The following is an 18,890-nucleotide window of genomic DNA, read 5'->3' on the forward strand; positions in this document are numbered from 1 at the left end:
CGGAATTATGGTGAGGCATTGGCGTCGGATGTTTTCTTTCAGCATCCCTAGAGATGTCAGTCGATCACGATACACTTGCGACTTCAGGTAACCCCAAAGCCAATAAACGCACGGACTGCGGTCTGGGGACCTGGGAGGCCAAGCATGACGAAAGTGGCGGCTGAGCACACGATCATCACCAAACGACGCGCGCAAGAGATCTTTCACGCGTCTAGCAATACGGGGTGGAGCGCCATCCTGCACTAACATCGTACGTTCCAGGAGGTGTTTATCAGCCAGGCTGGGGATGATGCAATTCTATAACATATCGGCGTACCTCTCACCCGTCACGGTAGCAGTTACTGACGTTTTGCTGTCCAGCGCCATCTGTCGGCCATTTTGTGAACTTTTTTTGTTCTAATAAAACCCCACGTCATTCCAAGCATGTGTGTCAATTTTTACCTCTCTATCTACATTATTCCGTGGTTTATTAAGTTTTCAAATTTATACTGACTTTTTGATCACCCGGTATTGGATATGCAAACATTTTTATACGTCCTTCTTGCATTCACTCTGCCAGATTTGCTCTTGGTCGCCGGAATAGGAACTAATTTTTTTTCTGCGCAAATTGGTTCCGCACTAATGCATTAACATATACTTGAAGGTTCGCTGCCGTACGCAGAAGTAGCAGAAATGAGAACAGCGAGAAAATTAGCATTAGGATTGATGGTCACGAAGTAGATGAAGTTAAGGAATTCTGCTTCTTAAGCAGTAAAATAACCAAAGATGGACTAAGTAAGGACATCAAAAGAAGACTAGCAATGGCTAAAAGGGCATTCCTAGGCAAGAGAAGTCTACTAGTACCAAACATAGGCCTTAATTTGAGGAAGAAATTCCTGAGAATATACGTTCTGAGCACAGCATTGAAGGTAAAACATGGACAGTGGGGAAACCGGAACAGAAGAGATTGGAAGCATTTGAGATGCGGTGCTACAGGCGAATGCTGAAAATTAGGTGGACTGACAAGGTAACGAATGAGGAGGTTATGCTCAGAATCGGAGAGTAAAGGAATATATGGAAAACACTGATAAGGAGAAGGGGTAGGATGATGTCGCATCTGTTGACAGATCATGGACTGACTTCCATGGTACTAGAGGTAGCTGCAGAGGGCAAAAACTGTAGACCAAGACTGAGATTGAAATACATCCAGCAAGTAATTCGTGATTATTATTATTATTATTGGTTTGTGGGGCGCTCAACTGCGCGATTATCAGCACCGGTACAAATTTCCAACCTTTGCTCAGTCCAATCTCGCCACTTTCATGAATGATGATGGAACGATGAGGACAACACAAACACCCAGTCATCTCGAGGCACGTGAAAATCCCTGACCTCGCCGGGAATCGAACCCGGGACCCCGGGCTCGGGAAGCGAGAACGCGACCGCGAGGTCACGAGATGCGGACAGCAAGTAATTGAGGACGGAGGTTACAAGTGCTACTCTGAGATGAAGATGTTAGCGCAGGAGAGGAATTCGTGACGGGCCGCATCAAACTAGTCAGAAAAAAAAAAAATCAAATGGCTCTAAGCACTATGGGACTTAACTTCTGAGGTCATCAGTCCCTTAGAACTTATGAGGTCATCAGTCCCCTAGAACTTAGAACTACTTAAACCTAACTAACCTAAGGACATCACACACATCCACGCCTGAGGCAGGATTCGAACCTGCGACCGTAGCGGTCGCGCGGTTCCAGACTGTAGCGCTCAGCCACTCCGGCCGGCCCAGTCAGGAAACTGATGACTCAGAATAAAAAGAAATCGTTAATTACAGCCCACAATGGACCTCTGTGATAATCCGCACTCTCGTATAACCATCCGGTGGCTGTAGATTGTAGGACACGCAAGCCGTTTCGTGAAGTTTAAAGCCAACGAGACGCGTGTAATCGATGCTACCGAGGAAAGCGAACGATTGTTTCATATTGCGTCATAATGATTACGAGGGGGGCGGCTTTCGAAACAGGAGTCCGAAGCGAATTACGACGTAAAATCCGGAAACGGTCACAGCGGCAACAGCGTAAGCGCAAAGTGGTTCGCGGGTCGGGCGGCCTTTACCTGTTGTGCTGCGGCGTGGGCGGTGTGGGCGGTGTAGCCGGCGTAGGCGGACGCGACACTGAGCTACCGCACGCACGCGCGCGCCAGTGGCAGCACGCGGAAGATGGCGGCGCGTCACGGCCGTGACGTCACGCAAACAGCCGCCAGCGCGGCGTGGAGCTTCCGCCGGCGGCCGGGACATAGCCGCCGTCCACCGGCTCTCTGACTTTCCCGTTAACAATAAACGGGTTATTACACGCCGCGTCAGGGGGTTGCAACCGCGTTAACATGCGCGCTCCTGGACTCGTTCAACACGACGGCCATTTTCCTATCCCTGCCATCCGTTGGGTGGCTCATTTAGCACGGTACCACCCGCTTTATTTCCCGAATGCATAACGGCCAATTCACCGTTACCTCCGAGCAGGCGCGGCTCGTGGTTTCTATACTGGGGAAGGCTGCGGCATTTATCAATCGGAGCCAATATAGACCTCTGGTTACGTTACAGATTAGTCTGAGATAAACAACTAAGAATTCAGGGGGAGGGGGGTGGGCAGATCACTCTCTACCCATAATGTTACGTACTGTGTCTTCTATAATCAGGTATTTATTAAATATCATTAGAAGCTAACTTCGAGTTAAAATCTTTGGTTAGTGTTTTTATACGTCATCATTACATTTTCTGACACTTTGCAGCAAATCATATGAAAAGACGCGTTTCGGAGAGATCTTTAATGCGATGAATGTTAACTTTGCGCCTGCTTAATATTTTTGGTGTTTTCAGTTCTAAATTTAAGGCGTTTATTGTAGTTTACCTCCAAAGCTCGAAGTTAAATGTTTTTCGCTGGAATTATGTTTTTTCACCTTTGCGTGAAACTTCCGTAAGTCAGTGATACCAGTTTCAGTCCAGGCGCTATCAGTACTATTTGTACGAAGACAGGTGAAACAGAAAAATGCATTTTTCACTTCACAACCACACAACCACTCAGCTGCATCGTACATTGCTCTATTAAAACTGCGTTTGTATACTTGCCTAGATTTGCACTGTTTCTGTTCTTGATTGATCTTTAGATCGGGTCTGGGTGCACCAAGTTCTTTCACTTGCATCCTATGGCCGTGTTCCAAGTTTTTACCTATTAAATTGCACACTGAATTCATATTGCGCTGGTTTCACATTCGCGGTATGTCGCAGATATTCACAAGCAAGTAAAACTCACTAAAATCTTGTAAAATACACTCCAAAAAAGAAACTTGCTAATATCACACGATATCGACAAAAGCAGTCAGCATCAGCAAGCAAGGAAAGTGAAGTCACGGGACAAATTTCGCGCGCTTTGCCCTCTAATCACTTATGAAACTCTCGCTAGATGGAAGTACTGTTGTTACGGTTAGAGAGCCCTGTAGTTACGGTAGTCTAGTGCACTCTGGCGGGATATTTGCAAACTTATTCTAAATGTGGATAAAATAGCCAATGGTAGAAACAAAACAACTATGTAAAACATGAAACTTCCTGGCAGATTAAAACTGTGTGCCCGATCGAGACTCGAACTCGGGACCTTTGCCTTTCGCGGGCAAGTGCTCTACCATCTGAGCTACCGAAGCACGACTCACGCCCGGTACTCACAGCTTTACTTCTGCCAGTATCTCGTCTCCTACCTTCCAAACTTTACAGAAGCTCTTCTGCGAACCTTGCAGAACTAGCACTCCTGAAAGAACAATAATACTAAACGTCGATTAATGACGCATCGAAGCGTAGTACAGATGTGCAGAGACAGAGATTGGATAGCGAAGTTTCGGCCACTCTGCATTCCTTTATTACATAGACAGTGGAACGTGAAAAACGTGTGGTGGTTGGTATGACACTCTTAGGCTGCAAGCTCTGAGCCTTCGGGTCGCCCATAAAGAGCGGTACTATGTAATATATACCGCAAGGATAGGATAAACGCCAATGGTGGAGGAGTATTTATAGCAGTAAAGAATTCAATAATATCCAGTGAAGTTATTAGCGAATGCGAATGTGAAATAATCTGGGTTAAGTTAAGTATCAAAGGTGGGTCAGATATGATAGTCGGATGCTTCTATAGACCACCTGCATCAGCAACCGTAGTAGTTGAGCGCCTCAGAGAGAACCTGCAGAACGTCGTGAAGAAGTTTCGTGATCATACTATTGTAATAGGGGGAGACTTCAATCTACCAGGTATAGAATGGGATAGTCACACAATCAGAACTGGAGCCAGGGACAGAGACTCTTGTGACGTTATCCTGACTGCCTTGTCCGAGAATTACTTCGAGCAGATAGTTAGAGAACCAACTCGTGAAGCTAACGTTTTAGACCTCATAGCAACAAATAGACCGGAACTTTTCGACTCCGTGAATGTAGAAGAGGGTATCAGTGATCATAAGTCAGTGGTTGCATCAATGACTACAAGTGTAATAAGAAATGCCAAGAAAGGAAGGAAAATATATTTGCTTAACAAGAGTGATAGGGCACAAATCGCAGAATATCTGAGTGACCACCATCAAACGTTCATTTCTGAGGAAGAGGATGTGGAACAAAAATGGAAAAAATTCAGAAACATCGTCCAGTACGCCTTAGATAAGTTCGTACCGACTAAGGTCCAAAGCGAGGGGAAAGATCCACCGTGGTATAACAATCATGTACGAAAGGTACTACGGAAACAAAGAAAGCTTCATCATAGGTTTAAGAGTAGTCGAATCATAGCTGATAAGGAAAAGCTGAACGAAGCGAAAAAGAGCGTAAAGAGAGCAATGAGAGAAGCATTCAACGAATTCGAACATAAAACATTGGCAAACAATCTAAACAAGAACCCTAAAAAGTTTTGGTCATATGTAAAATCGGTAAGCGGATCTAAATCCCCTATTCAGTCACTCGTTGACCACGATGGCACCGAAACAGAGGACGACCGAAGAAAGGCAGAAATACTGAATTCAGTGTTCCGAAACTGTTTCACTGCGGAAAATCGTAACACGGTCCCTGACTTCAGCCGTCGCACGGACGCCAAAATGGAAAATATTGAAATAAACGATATCGGAATTGAAAAACAACTGCTATCACTTAGTAGCGGAAAAGCATCCGGACCAGACGAGATACCCTTAAGATTCTACAGTGATTATGCTAAAGAACTTGCCCCCTTTCTATCAGCAATTTATCGTAGATCGCTGGAAGAACGTAAAGTACCTAGCGACTGGAAGAAAGCGCAGGTCGTTCCCATTTTCAAGAAGGGTCATAAATCAGATGCGAATAATTATAGGCCTATTTCGCTTACGTCAATCTGTTGTAGAATAATGGAACATGTTTTGTGTTCTCGTATTATGACGTTCTTAGATAATACAAATCTCCTTCATCATAACCAACATGGATTCCGCAAACAGAGATCATGTGAAACTCAGCTCGCCCTATTTGCCCAAGAAATTCACAGTGCCGTAGACACTGGCGAGCAGATTGATGCCGTATTCCAGGACTTCAGGAAGGCATTTGATACGGTTCCGCACTTACGTTTAGTGAAAAAAAATACGAGCTTACGGAATATCGGACCAGGTTTGTGATTGGATTCAGGATTTCCTAGAAGAAAGAACACAACATGTCATTCTTAACGGTTCAAAATCTGCAGATGTAGAGGTAATTTCGGGAGTACCGCAGGGAAGCGTGATAGGGCCTTTATTGTTTACAATATACATAAATGACTTAGTTGACAATATCGGTAGCTCCGTGAGGCTATTTGCAGATGACACGGTTGTCTACAAGAAAGTAGCAACATCAGAAGACTCGTACGTACTCCAGGAGGACCTGCAGAGGATTAATGCATGGTGCGACAGCTGGCAGCTTTCCCTAAACGTAGATAAATGTAATATAATGCGCATACATAGGGGCAGAAATCCATTGCAGTACGATTATGCCATAGGTGGTAAATCATTGGAAGCGGCAACGACCGTAAAATACTTAGGAGTTACTATCCGGAGCGATCTGAAGTGGAATGATCACATAAAACAAATAGTGGGAAAAGCAGGCGCCAGGTTGAGATTCATAGGAAGAATTCTAAGAAAATGTGACTCATCGACGAAAGAAGTAGCTTACAAAACGCTTGTTCGTCCGATTCTTGAGTATTGCTCATCAGTATGGGACCCTTACCAGGTTGGATTAATAGAAGAGATAGACATGATCCAGCGAAAAGCAGCGCGATTCGTCATGGGGACATTTAGTCAGCGCGAGAGCGTTACGGAGATGCTGAACAAGCTCCAGTGGCGGACACTTCAAGAAAGGCGTTACGCAATACGGAGAGGTTTATTATCGAAATTACGAGAGAGCACATTCCGGGAAGAGATGGGCAACATATTACTACCGCCCACATATATCTCGCGTAATGATCACAACGAAAAGATCCGAGAAATTAGAGCAAATACGGAGACTTACAAGCAGTCGTTCTTCCCACGCACAATTCGTGAATGGAACAGGGAAGGGGGGATCAGATAGTGGTACAATAAGTACCCTCCGCCACACACCGTAAGGTGGCTCGCGGAGTATAGATGTAGATGTAGAAGCCACGCCCCCAAACCGCTACTACATGTAGCTTACGGACGTTCCAAGGCGCAGCCTAAACACTACTAACCGTTCGGAAAACATCTATCGATACAAACAGTTCCAAAAACGTTGACCGTCGTTATTTTAATCGGAATGGGAAATGTGCGAAATTCGTCCTGATAATTTAAATTTTGTAATATGTTCTTGCGAAATTTACTTTAACATACACTCCTGGAAATTGAAATAAGAACACCGTGAATTCATTGTCCCAGGAAGGGGAAACTTTATTGACACATTCCTGGGGTCAGATACATCACATGATCACACTGACAGAACCACAGGCACATAGACACAGGCAACAGAGCATGCACAATGTCGGCACTAGTACAGTGTATATCCACCTTTCGCAGCAATGCAGGCTGCTATTCTCCCATGGAGACGATCGTAGAGATGCTGGATGTAGTCCTGTGGAACGGTTTGCCATGCCATTTCCACCTGGCGCCTCAGTTGGACCAGCGTTCGTGCTGGACGTGCAGACCGCGTGAGACGACGCTTCATCCAGTCCCAAACATGCTCAATGGGGGACAGATCCGGAGATCTTGCTGGCCAGGGTAGTTGACTTACACCTTCTAGAGCACGTTGGGTGGCACGGGATACATGCGGACGTGCATTGTCCTGTTGGAACAGCAAGTTCCCTTGCCGGTCTAGGAATGGTAGAACGATGGGTTCGATGACGGTTTGGATGTACCGTGCACTATTCAGTGTCCCCTCGACGATCACCAGTGGTGTACGGCCAGTGTAGGAGATCGCTCCCCACATCATGATGCCGGGTGTTGGCCCTGTGTGTCTCGGTCGTATGCAGTCCTGATTGTGGCGCTCACCTGCACGGCGCCAAACACGCATACGACCATCATTGGCACCAAGGCAGAAGCGACTCTCATCGCTGAAGACGACACGTCTCCATTCGTCCCTCCATTCACGCCTGTCGCGACACCACTGGAGGCGGGCTGCACGATGTTGGGGCGTGAGCGGAAGACGGCCTAACGGTGTGCGGGACCGTAGCCCAGCTTCATGGAGACGGTTGCGAATGGTCCTCGCCGATACCCCAGGAGCAACAGTGTCCCTAATTTGCTGGGAAGTGGCGGTGCGGTCCCCTACGGCACTGCGTAGGATCCTACGGTCTTGGCGTGCATGCGTGCGTCGCTGCGGTCCGGTCCCAGGTCGACGGGCACGTGCACCTTCCGCCGACCACTGGCGACAACATCGATGTACTGTGGAGACCTCACGCCCCACGTGTTGAGCAATCGGCGGTACGTCCACCCGGCCTCCCGCATGCCCACTATACGCCCTCGCGCAAAGTCCGTCAACTGCACATACGGTTCACGTCCACGCTGTCGCGGCATGCTACCAGTGTTAAAGACTGCGATGGAGCTCCGTATGCCACGGCAAACTGGCTGACACTGAGGGCGGCGGTGCACAAATGCTGCGCAGCTAGCGCCATTCGACGGCCAACACCGCGGTTCCTGGTGTGTCCGCTGTGCCGTGCGTGTGATCATTGCTTGTACAGCCCTCTCGCAGTGTCCGGAGCAAGTATGGTGGGTCTGACACACCGGTGTCAATGTGTTCTTTTTTCTATTTCCAGGAGTGTATATTTTGGGGCGGCTCCGCCTCAGAGCCTTTAATTACGAGCCGCGCCTGCCTCAGAGTGTACTCACACTGTCCGTCACGTCACATTAATTCAAGTCACGTGACCTGAAAGCGCAATTTTGGCGGCAATTACGGTCTTCGCGAGATGATTCTCAACTGTTTTCACGTGCGAAATGCACATACACAACGCGGTAGCATATGCACTGAAGCTCCAAAGAAACTGGTGAAACTGGTATAGCCATGCGTATCAAATACAGAGACATGTAAACAGGCAGAATATGCCGCTGCGGTCGGCAACGCCTGTATAAGGCAACAAGTACCTGGCGCAGTTGCTACATCGGTTACTGCTGCTACAATGGCAGGTTATCAAGATTTAAGCGAGTTTGAACGTGGGGTTATAGCCGGCGCACGAGCGATGGGACACAGCATCTCCGGGGTAGCGATGAAATGGGAATTTCCCCTTACGACCATTTCACGAGTGTACGGCCGAAAAAAGATCCTGTACGAACGTGACCAACGATGACTGAAGAGAATCGGCCAACGTGACAGAAGTGCAACCCTTCCGCAGATTGCTGCCGATTTCAGAGCTGGGCCAAGTTTCAGCGTTGCGAACCATTCAAAGGAACATCATCGACTTGGGCTTTTGGAGCTGGAGGCCCATTTGTGTGTCCTTTATGACTGCACGACACAAAGCTTTACGCCTCGCCAGTGCCCGTCAACACCGACAATGGACTGTTGATGACTGGAAACATGTTGCCTGGTCGGACGAGTCTCGTTTCAAATTGTATCGAGCGGATGGACGTGTACGGGTATGGAGACAATATGGACCTGCATGTCAGCAGGGAACTGTCGAACCTATTTGAGGCTCTATAATGGTGTGGGACGTGTGCAGCTGGTGTGATATGGGACCTCTGATACGTCTGTATAGGACTCTGACAGGCGTAAGGAATAAGGAGGTTCTCCGCAGATCGGTGAAGAAAGGTACGTATGGAAAACACTGACAAGAAGAACGGACAGCATGCAGAACATGTGTTAAGGCGCCAGGGAATAACCTCCTTGGTACTAGGGAGAACTGAAGAGGAAAAACCTGTCGGGGAAGACAGAGATTGGAGTACATCCACTAAACAATTCTCGACGTAGGGCTACTCAGAAGACATCGGCCCAAGAGAGGAATTCGTGGCGGACCAAATGAGACCAGTCGGAAGACTGGTGAATACAAAAAGAAGAAAGAGATTAGTCGATCCGTTCGCATTATGTGTCTCAAAATTTATGCTACAGTTTTGATTCAAAGATCTGAGTTCATGTCATATTATCAAGTTCAGGATATGCAACTTTTTTTGTGAAATATAGCTAGGTTTAGTCCTATTTCAGTAACTGACACTGAAAATTTAAAAAAATTAAATACAAACAACTCAGAACGACGGAGAAATACATATTGGATAGTAATAACAGTAACCAACACAAAAATGCCAATTCAACCCTGACGGAACACACAACACTATGCTTGCTTACAACTTCGAATTTCATCACGTTAAAAAGAGTTATAGGATTACTTTCAAACTTTCGTTTTTTCAGTGTTGACTGGCACAACTAAGACTGAAAAAAATTGTTTTGGATGGTACATTTTTTGGGTTCGTTGCACAAAAGTGTCAGCGACGGGTAGTGTACGTCTAGATGAATGTGGGAGATCTCTCGAAATTAGCACCAAATTGGCCCGGTAAATCGGCCTTTTTTAACAGCCTAGAAGTGTTGCAAAGTAGTCATCTCATCAGTTTGTCGTAATATTCTACAGCAACGCCAACTGAACTGCAGAATTCGTAGCTCTATTGAAGACTGGGCTACTATATGGCACCCCAGGAGTCTGACAATGGCTCAGTTCCTGGAAAGGACATCTTTCCCGTCTTGAAATTCCACATTTTCTTGCAATCTTCTAATGCAGGAAACGTTTTTTTTCCTGGCTGATGTATTTAGCTGCGTATATTGAAAACATAAGTACAGACTTACTACACAGCATTCAAAGGCCACTACAATAACTCCGTCGTGTAAAATTTACTATCCACTGTCAGACGATAAACTCAGTCATGAGTCTGTTGTGTAACAGTGGGATAGAACGTCCTTAAGGAATCTGGGGATGGATGACAGTCATGCGTTCTATTGCCGTGTTTACATCTTGCTAGAAATTGGCGTCGGAACCCTCGTGCTACAGTGAAAAAAATGGTTCAAATGGCTCTGAGCACTATGGGACTCAACATCTTAGGTCATAAGTCCCCTAGAACTTAGAACTACTTAAACCTAACTAACCTAAGGACATCACACACACCCATGCCCGAGGCAGGATTCGAACCTGCGACCGTAGCAGTCCCGCAGTTCCGGACTGCAGCGCCAGAACCGCTAGACCACCGCGGCCGGCTGCTACAGTGAAATCCTTTTCTGCAGCTCCATCAGGCCTGTAGGAGGAAGTGACAGAGACAAGTTGGCGATACTATTTTGCCACTGTCCAGTAAAGACTCATCCATTTTGATTGCAGAACAGCGTCGGAACCGCCGCTGCATCAAAGAATGGGCATGATGTTCCGTGAACAGTGTGCCAATCAACGATTCGAAAACATACAGAAGATTGCTGAAGTCTCGGTATTTATCACTCTATTCGATATTGTTAAATCTACAGTTCAATACAGTCACAATTCGTGTTAGAAATTTGTGAGAATTGTGTTATAAATAAGAAACTTGTGACAAGATTCCAACAGCGGCGAAGTCTTACCCTCCTCTGTGGACCCATACGAGTAACCTACCCGCATCCCTCTTGGCGTATACGACACACGGAACTGGTAAACTTTGTTTGCGTAGAGAACCCATATAACGCCAAATATACAAGTTCCAATAGTTTCTAACCTTCTGCTAGGTATGGCGAGGTACAACAGCAAGTTTCAACACTCTCAGCGGTGAGTTATTGAAGTCTGTTACAGTTTACCTAACGTCCGCATTGGAAGAGCAGCAAAACGGTGTCGAGACTCTGTAAAGGTGTGTTTTTATTCATTTATTCACGTCATAGCCACTTTGAACCGATGCTGTTTTTTTCTCACAGACTGTTAATGGAATATCCGCCACTTTTAGCACTGAGACAGCGCTTTCCAATAATTTGTTGCACGAGTTCCACGTGTGTGTCACATACGACACAGTGGGTTTGGATATCCTAGAAGCATTTGTTCATTTCCAAATATTTACCTACATCGTATTTTTTCCTGTTTTCCGTCGTTTCTTAGTTGCTTCAGAATTCATGGAGGTATGTTCCGTCTATGGATCTAAATGGAAGGTAGTTTGTTATTTCCCATACATTTCGCTTCTTTTGTTTATGGAGGATCTTCAGCGTTCAGTATTACATATTTCTTTTTATACAGATAAATGTACTATGTAGTAGTTACAATATGTTGCTATGTCACATACTGTCATAATTTAATCTTGATTTTCAGATTAGAAACATCTTTTGTAGCACAAATTTTCTGATGTTAAATTATCGTTTCGTGTTACTTACGCTTTCCAGTGTTGTTCGTCCATATGTGTGGAACTGTACAAGTGTTCATCGAGACCCCATGCTGCGTTGGCCGATTTCCGGCGCTTTTTCGCCTACATTTATTATAACACATCACTTGGACTATTCATTTTTTGATCAACGTGTGTTTGTTAACACAATATCAAACCACACGCACAACAGAGACGGCAACAGATAAAAGCGACAGCTGACAACACTACTCTCTGTAAACACACAGATTTTGATCAAAAAATGAAAATTGCAAGTGATGTGTTACAATAAACGTGGATTAAAAAACGCCAAAAATCGGCCAGCTGGAGCATGGGGACTCGATGAACACCTCTACAGGACCACACATATGGACTAACAACACTGGAAATCTTAAGTAACACGAACGATAATTTAACATCACAAAATTTGTGCTACATAAGTTGTTTCTAAACTCAAAAGCAAGAGGACACATTCTGCAGCATCAAGGAATTATCGGTTTAGTACTGGAGGGATGCGTGGAGTGTAAAAATCGTAGAGGGAGACCAAGAGATGAATATAGTACGTAGATTCAGGAGGATGTAGGTTGCAATAGTTACTTGGAGATGAAAAAGCTTGGACAGGATAGAGTAGTATGGAGAGCTGCATCAAACCAGTCTTTGGACTGAAAACAACACAACAACAACAACAACAACAACAACAGATATCCAGATACTTTTGATTAGATATTGTATAGCGATTGATTCCCGAGCACTAGCGATTCGGTGCCCCATTTCGAACTAAGGAACAATACTGCAATCGAAATTTCTATTTTGCTAAAATATATTATTGAATCTATAGAGTTGCACAGATACCACGCTCCCTAATTTTACGTAGTCCAATTTGGGGGAAAAAGCGTGTGTTATATTCAGGCCAACAGGGCATGTCCATAATACGAAACACATTTGGTATGAGTTTTATCAATGCGTTGAAGGAAACAAGTACTTAAACTGTCCTCTGTGGGCTGCTGACTTGCAACAGCACGAGAAATACTATGCAATACACACCAGGTAACCCGCCAGGTTAGCCGAGACCGCTAATTCGCTGCTTGCTGTACTCGGTCAGGGGCGCCGCCCCCGGATCGAATCCGCCCGGCGGATTGACGACGAGGGCCGGTGTGCCGGCCGGCCTGGAATTGGTTTTTAGGGCGTTTTCCTCATCCCGCTATGTGAATACTGGGCTGATCCCCACGTTCCGCCTCAGTTACGCGACTCGCAGACATCTGAACACGGTCACACTATTCCATGGATTATACTAGACGCAGACAGCTTGGGTACACCAAATCTGTCCTGGGGGGGAGGGGGAGGGGGGTGTTCGGAGTAGCGGGAGGAAGGGGATCCGGCCACACCTACACATTAACCTTGCCAAATCCGATCCTACCCTTGGCGACCCTGCGAAACCGCGGGATAAAGGTACAACCAAAAGAAGAATACACACCAAGTAGCAGCGCCGGGCACGGATTGAAGAAGCGGCCTGAAAACCGCCTGAAACGCCGTCTGCAAAATGCGTCGCTGCGTCGCACACTTACCTGTAAAATAAACAAAACGAACGCAGGGATTGGTAAACGTAATGAGGCAACACTCACCGTTAAGCTAAAACTACGTACATGAAAACCATTCAACAGCCAAGATCACATAAAAATATTTATGACAACCGGTTTCAACAGACTTAGCTGTCATTTCCAGGCCTATAAGAGAGCATGTACATGGAATACGTCTCATAACTTAAGATGTAACATGTGATATAAAAGTTTTAGTTTGGTATTATAAAAACCGAAGTAGACCTGTAAATTTACATACCAGAAAATCTTTTTCCTGTAAAACACGTTAATTTTAAGCTGAACCTCATGCACAAGATGTCAAGTGGATAAAAATCAGCACGTTATAATATGTTTGTGCAAATGCCATGTCCTTATACATATTCCTCACAGATGCTTGTCACACCATACAAAGACGATGCACAATAGCACATCTGTTGACATAAGCTGGAAACCGGCAGAACAGTGCTAATTCCCTTCAAATGGCGTATAAGGTTCAACTGACAGGTATTGTTATGAAGATAACATATGTGTAGTATGTTGCACCCACTAGATGGCTTTTACATCAGAATCATGTAACAGATTGTAAATAATTCTCTTTTCATATTTAAAATTAACTACTTTAATGAGTGGTTTTTAAGAATAGCAAAGATAACAAAATTGTACTTTACAAACAACTTAAGAACATATTTAATTCTCACAATCCCCTTTACTCATTCTTGTTACTGCACGCTTTATGTTTTTAAATATTTAAGTGATTACAAACCTTATACAACGTACTGATTTCTATCCACTTGACATCTTGCGTACGAGGTTCAGCGTAAAACAGACATGTTTCACAACACAAAGATTTTAAGGTATGTGAATGTACAGGTCCACTTCCGGTTTTTATAACACCAAACAAAATCTTTTATATCAAATGTTACATCTTAACGCACATCCACTTTCTTACAGATCTGAAGATAGCAACAAAGTCTGATGAAACCGGTTGTCTTAAATAAAAGAAATTTTATGTGATCTTGGTTGTTGAATGGTTTTTTATAATTGAAACAGATCGTCCTTCAGTATTCTCAAAATGAGAAAACTCAAAACTACGTATGTTATTTAAACGACCGGAGATTTACACGACATACTCGGATTTAGAAATGGCGTAGCAATAATAGCAATAAAATAAGAGAAAGAACAACTAGGTGGTATTTTATAGATGTTCTGCAAGTATCAATTATTTCATAACAAACCGATTTTCAGCTTCTCGGGCCATCGAGTATGTGACAACTGAACGTCGGAACCATAGATAAAATGATGTCACACACAGATATTAGCAATAGAGATACGTAGTTCTTACAGAGAAAATAACATTTTAACTACGAATAATAAAGTTGATTTACTATTATGATCTGATTCTCTCACATATGCATAACCGAAAGTTTAATTTAACAGTCGGGAAAAAGGAAAGTTCCAGGTAAAACTTAACTGGTTGGGTAATGTTCCTTAATTTCAAGTAAGCTAAATACCGTCATTTTTCTGCTTTTTGTGACAGTATGTAGAACCCTACAACGTACATCCTTTGTCTGGGTTTGCATTAAAACATTTTAATGAATCCTTTTCGTTGTAAGGAATCTATATACAGTATATCCATTATTTGTTCAAGTCGCACATCATTTTATCTGTGACTGCGACATTCAGTTGTCACCTGATGGCGGTATATGAAGCTGAAATCGGATTTCTCAACGAATAAATAGTAGTTGCAGAATATTTAGGAGATGTTTCTTTTGTTGCTGTCATGTTCCGCCGAGCACCGAAAGAAGAATTCCGCTAATGTGAGAGAAATACTTTGTGGCAATCAACTAACAATTTAAGAAACGGCAGACAAGCTTCAGAATGCACCATATCCGTTATATACCTTGAGATCTGTGCATAATTTGAGAATTTCACCAATTAAAACTAAGACTATGGTTTTCCTAGGCAAGGAACCACTCATGTAAAAAACATCTGTATCGACGATAAGGCGTTGGATGGTTAGCGAAAGTTTCTGCAGAACATCACGGAAATGTTTTCTTTTTTTGTTTTTGAAATAAATGAAAATATGTAGCCGTCTTTATAAAACCAAGTCACGACTACCTCTGGTTTCATTACTTTACTATTGATATAGATTTCCCGTGCAGAGCGAACATTTCCTTCCTCCAAGAATATGAATTAGTATTTCATAATGATGCCGTCTTGATACAAGGTAACAGGTTGATGTAACGCGAATGCGCTTGGCAAGCATGCAACTGAGTGTCACACCAGTATTTTTTTCTGCTCCATAGACTGATTCAACAATGACATGGCTTAATCTCACTGTCGTTCCGTGAATAGCTCTATTTGCAGTGATCTACCAGTGCCCCGTTATCCGATGCACCGAGGAAGAACTTAGGGGAGCGAGTCATTTTCCGTATTCTGAAGCCACTCAAGGGGCGGATACTGTTAGCTGAATGCAGCTGTAGTATGGTAACAGCTGTCTTTTTCAATGAAATGAAATGTGGTGTGGTTAGGGCCTCCCGTCGGGTAGACAGATCGCCCAGTGCAAGTCTTTTTAGTTTACGCCCCTTCGGCGACTTGCGCGTCATGGGGATGAGATGATGATGATGATGATGATGATGATGACGACAACAAACACCCAGTCATTGAGCGGAGAAAATCTCCGACCGAACCGGGAATCAAACCCGGGCTCCTTAGCACGGAATTCCGTGACGCTGACCACTCAGCTACCTAGGCGGACTTTTTTCAACAAAAAATTGATGAGCGCGAAAGTCTCATTAAAAGTGGACCTGAATCTACTTGCGACGAAGAGCGTTTGAAATGGCGATCCGTTTCAGAAACGGATACGAACATTAAAACAGCTGAATGAATAATTATCGATAATATTGCACATTGGTTGAAAATCTGCCACGGTTCGGCATTTACAACCATCCATGAATCTCTGTACGATAGCAAAGTTTGTGCTAGTTCAACTAACACACAGACGATATCAAGAATCTTTGGAAAGTTTGCAGTCCCACTTTTAAACGATTTGGAGAGGAAGAGGGAGAATTAGTAAGTCACATAGTAACAGTTTATGAGATGTCGGTCCACCTCAGCGAACAGCAGAGAAGCGGCACAGCATGTTTGGCAACATCCACCTTCGCCTATATCTACAAGATTACGCTCCAAGTCACACTTAAGTACTTGGCAGTGTTCATCGAACCACTTTCGCACCAATTCTCTACCGTTCCTCTCTAGAATAGTACGTGGAGAAAATGAGCTCTGATTTCTCTTATTTTATTATGACGGTCCTTTTTCCCTTTGTAGTTGGTAGGCAACAAAATGTTTTCGCATTTGGAAATGAGCGTACGGCATTATGCGCCGGGAGTCCCCCATTCGGTGAAGTTCGGCCACCGAGGGCAAGTACTTATTGCATTCGACGCTACATTGGGCGACTTGCGCGTCGGAGATGGGGATGAAATGATGACGAAGACAACACATCACAACACCCAGTCCCTGAGCGGAGAAAATCTCCTGCCCCAGCCGGGAATCGAACCCGGGCCCCTTGGCGTGCTGACTGCTCAGCTAACAGGGGAGGACGCATTTGGAGGAGAAAGTTAGTGATTGAAATTTCATGAAAATATCTAGCGTCAACGAAAACGTCTGTCTTAATCATTGAATCCGGTATCGTATCTGCGTCCCTCTCTCTCCTAGTTTGCGACAATACAGAATGAACTACCCTTCTCTGGACTTTTTCGATGTCCTCCGTCAGTCCTAACTGGGAAGGATGTCATACCGCACAGCAATACTTTGCCAGAGGTCGGTCAAGTGTGGTGTATGCAGTCGTGTAAATATCGTGTCTAAATTATTTTTCAGTGTGTTTTGACCTTCTAATAAGTTTACTAGGCGGTAAACAACAGCCTGGTACGAATACAATCTAAACGGACTTCTCAGATTGTCTCCTATATCGGTTATAAAGATTAGGAACGTGAAGGGGCCTATTTCCTTGCGGAACGGCGTAATCAGTTTCCTTTCACTCTATGACTATTCCGTCCATTACTACGAACTGTAACCTTTCTGACACGAAATCACGAGTCCAGTCGTACAAGTGAGACGATACTGCACAGACACACAATGTGATTAGGAGTCGCTTTTGAGTAACGCTTTCAAAATGTTTCTAGAAATATGCAATCAGTTTGATATTCCCAGTTGATAGCACTCATCAGTTCGTGTAAGTAAAGAGCCAGTTGTGTTTCACAAGAATGATGTCTGAAGACCGATGATAGCGTAGCCACGTCAAAGTCACCGTGCCAGCTAACGCGGGTTCGATACCTGAGGAGACCTCCTCTGTTTTCTGCGGTGGAAGACAGTGCCCACTCAGCTCTGCGAGGAGGAACTTGAATAAATAACTTACAGCGTTGACACGAAAAGGTTGTGGCAGGCTGTTGGCCGTTGCGCATTTATTATTTAGGCACAGGCGGCTGTCGACAGCTGAGACTTTCAAGAAATGGAGGGTTCTGTTATCTTACACTGAAGGTTTTCACGTCCGGCTATCTTGGTCGCCGGTGAATTTTCGGATTCTACGGTAGCAGTCCTTGAAACTTCTCCGTCCGTGACGTTTCGTGCAGAGCAGCGTAGGACATTTTTAGAACGTCAAAGTTTCACGGACCGAGAACATACGCTGTCTCATCAAAAGCGCGTGGACGCGTATTAGTGGATTAATATGGAGTGTATCCACCCTTTTCCTTTATGACAACTTGATCTGGCGCTGGGGAATTTTCAACGAGATGACCGTAACCCGAAGAGGTACGGGTGTTGGACACTGAAGTCTGGGTCGATGTCGACGTTTGTAACTCATCCCGAAGGTGTTCCATGGGGTTCAGCTTTTTTAGTTTTTTTTTTTTTTTTATTGGTTATCAGTCTACTGACTGGTTTGATGCGGCCCGCCACGAATTCCTTTCCTGTGCTAACCTCTTCATCTCAGAGTAGCACTTGCAATCTACGTCCCCAATTATTTGCTTGACGTATTCCAATCTCTGTCTTCCTCTACAGTTTTTGCCCTCTACAGCTCCCTCTAGTACCATGGAAATCATTCCCTTACGTCTTAGCAGATGTCCTATCACCCTGTCCCTTCTCCTTATCAGTGTTTTCCACATATTCCTTTCCTCTCCGATTCTGCGTAGAACCTCCTCATTCCTTACCTTATCAGTCCACCTAATTTTCAACATTTGTCTATAGCACCACATCTCAAATGCTTAGATTCTCTTCTGTTCCGGTTTTCCCACAGTCCATGTTTCACTACCATACAGTGCTGTACTCCAGACGTACATCTTCAGAAATTTCTTCCTCAAATTAAGGCCTCTATTTGATATTAGTAGACTTCTCTTGGCCAGAAATGCCTTTTTTGCCATAGCGAGTCTGCTTTTGATGTCCTCCTTGCTCCGTCCGTCATTGGTTATTTTACTACCTAGGTAGCAGAATTTCTTAATTTCACTGACTTCGTGACCCTCAATCCTGATGTTAAGTTTCTCGCTGTTCTCAT

Source organism: Schistocerca serialis, chromosome 10, assembly GCF_023864345.2.
Source record: "Schistocerca serialis cubense isolate TAMUIC-IGC-003099 chromosome 10, iqSchSeri2.2, whole genome shotgun sequence".
NCBI lineage: Eukaryota > Metazoa > Arthropoda > Insecta > Orthoptera > Acrididae > Schistocerca > Schistocerca serialis.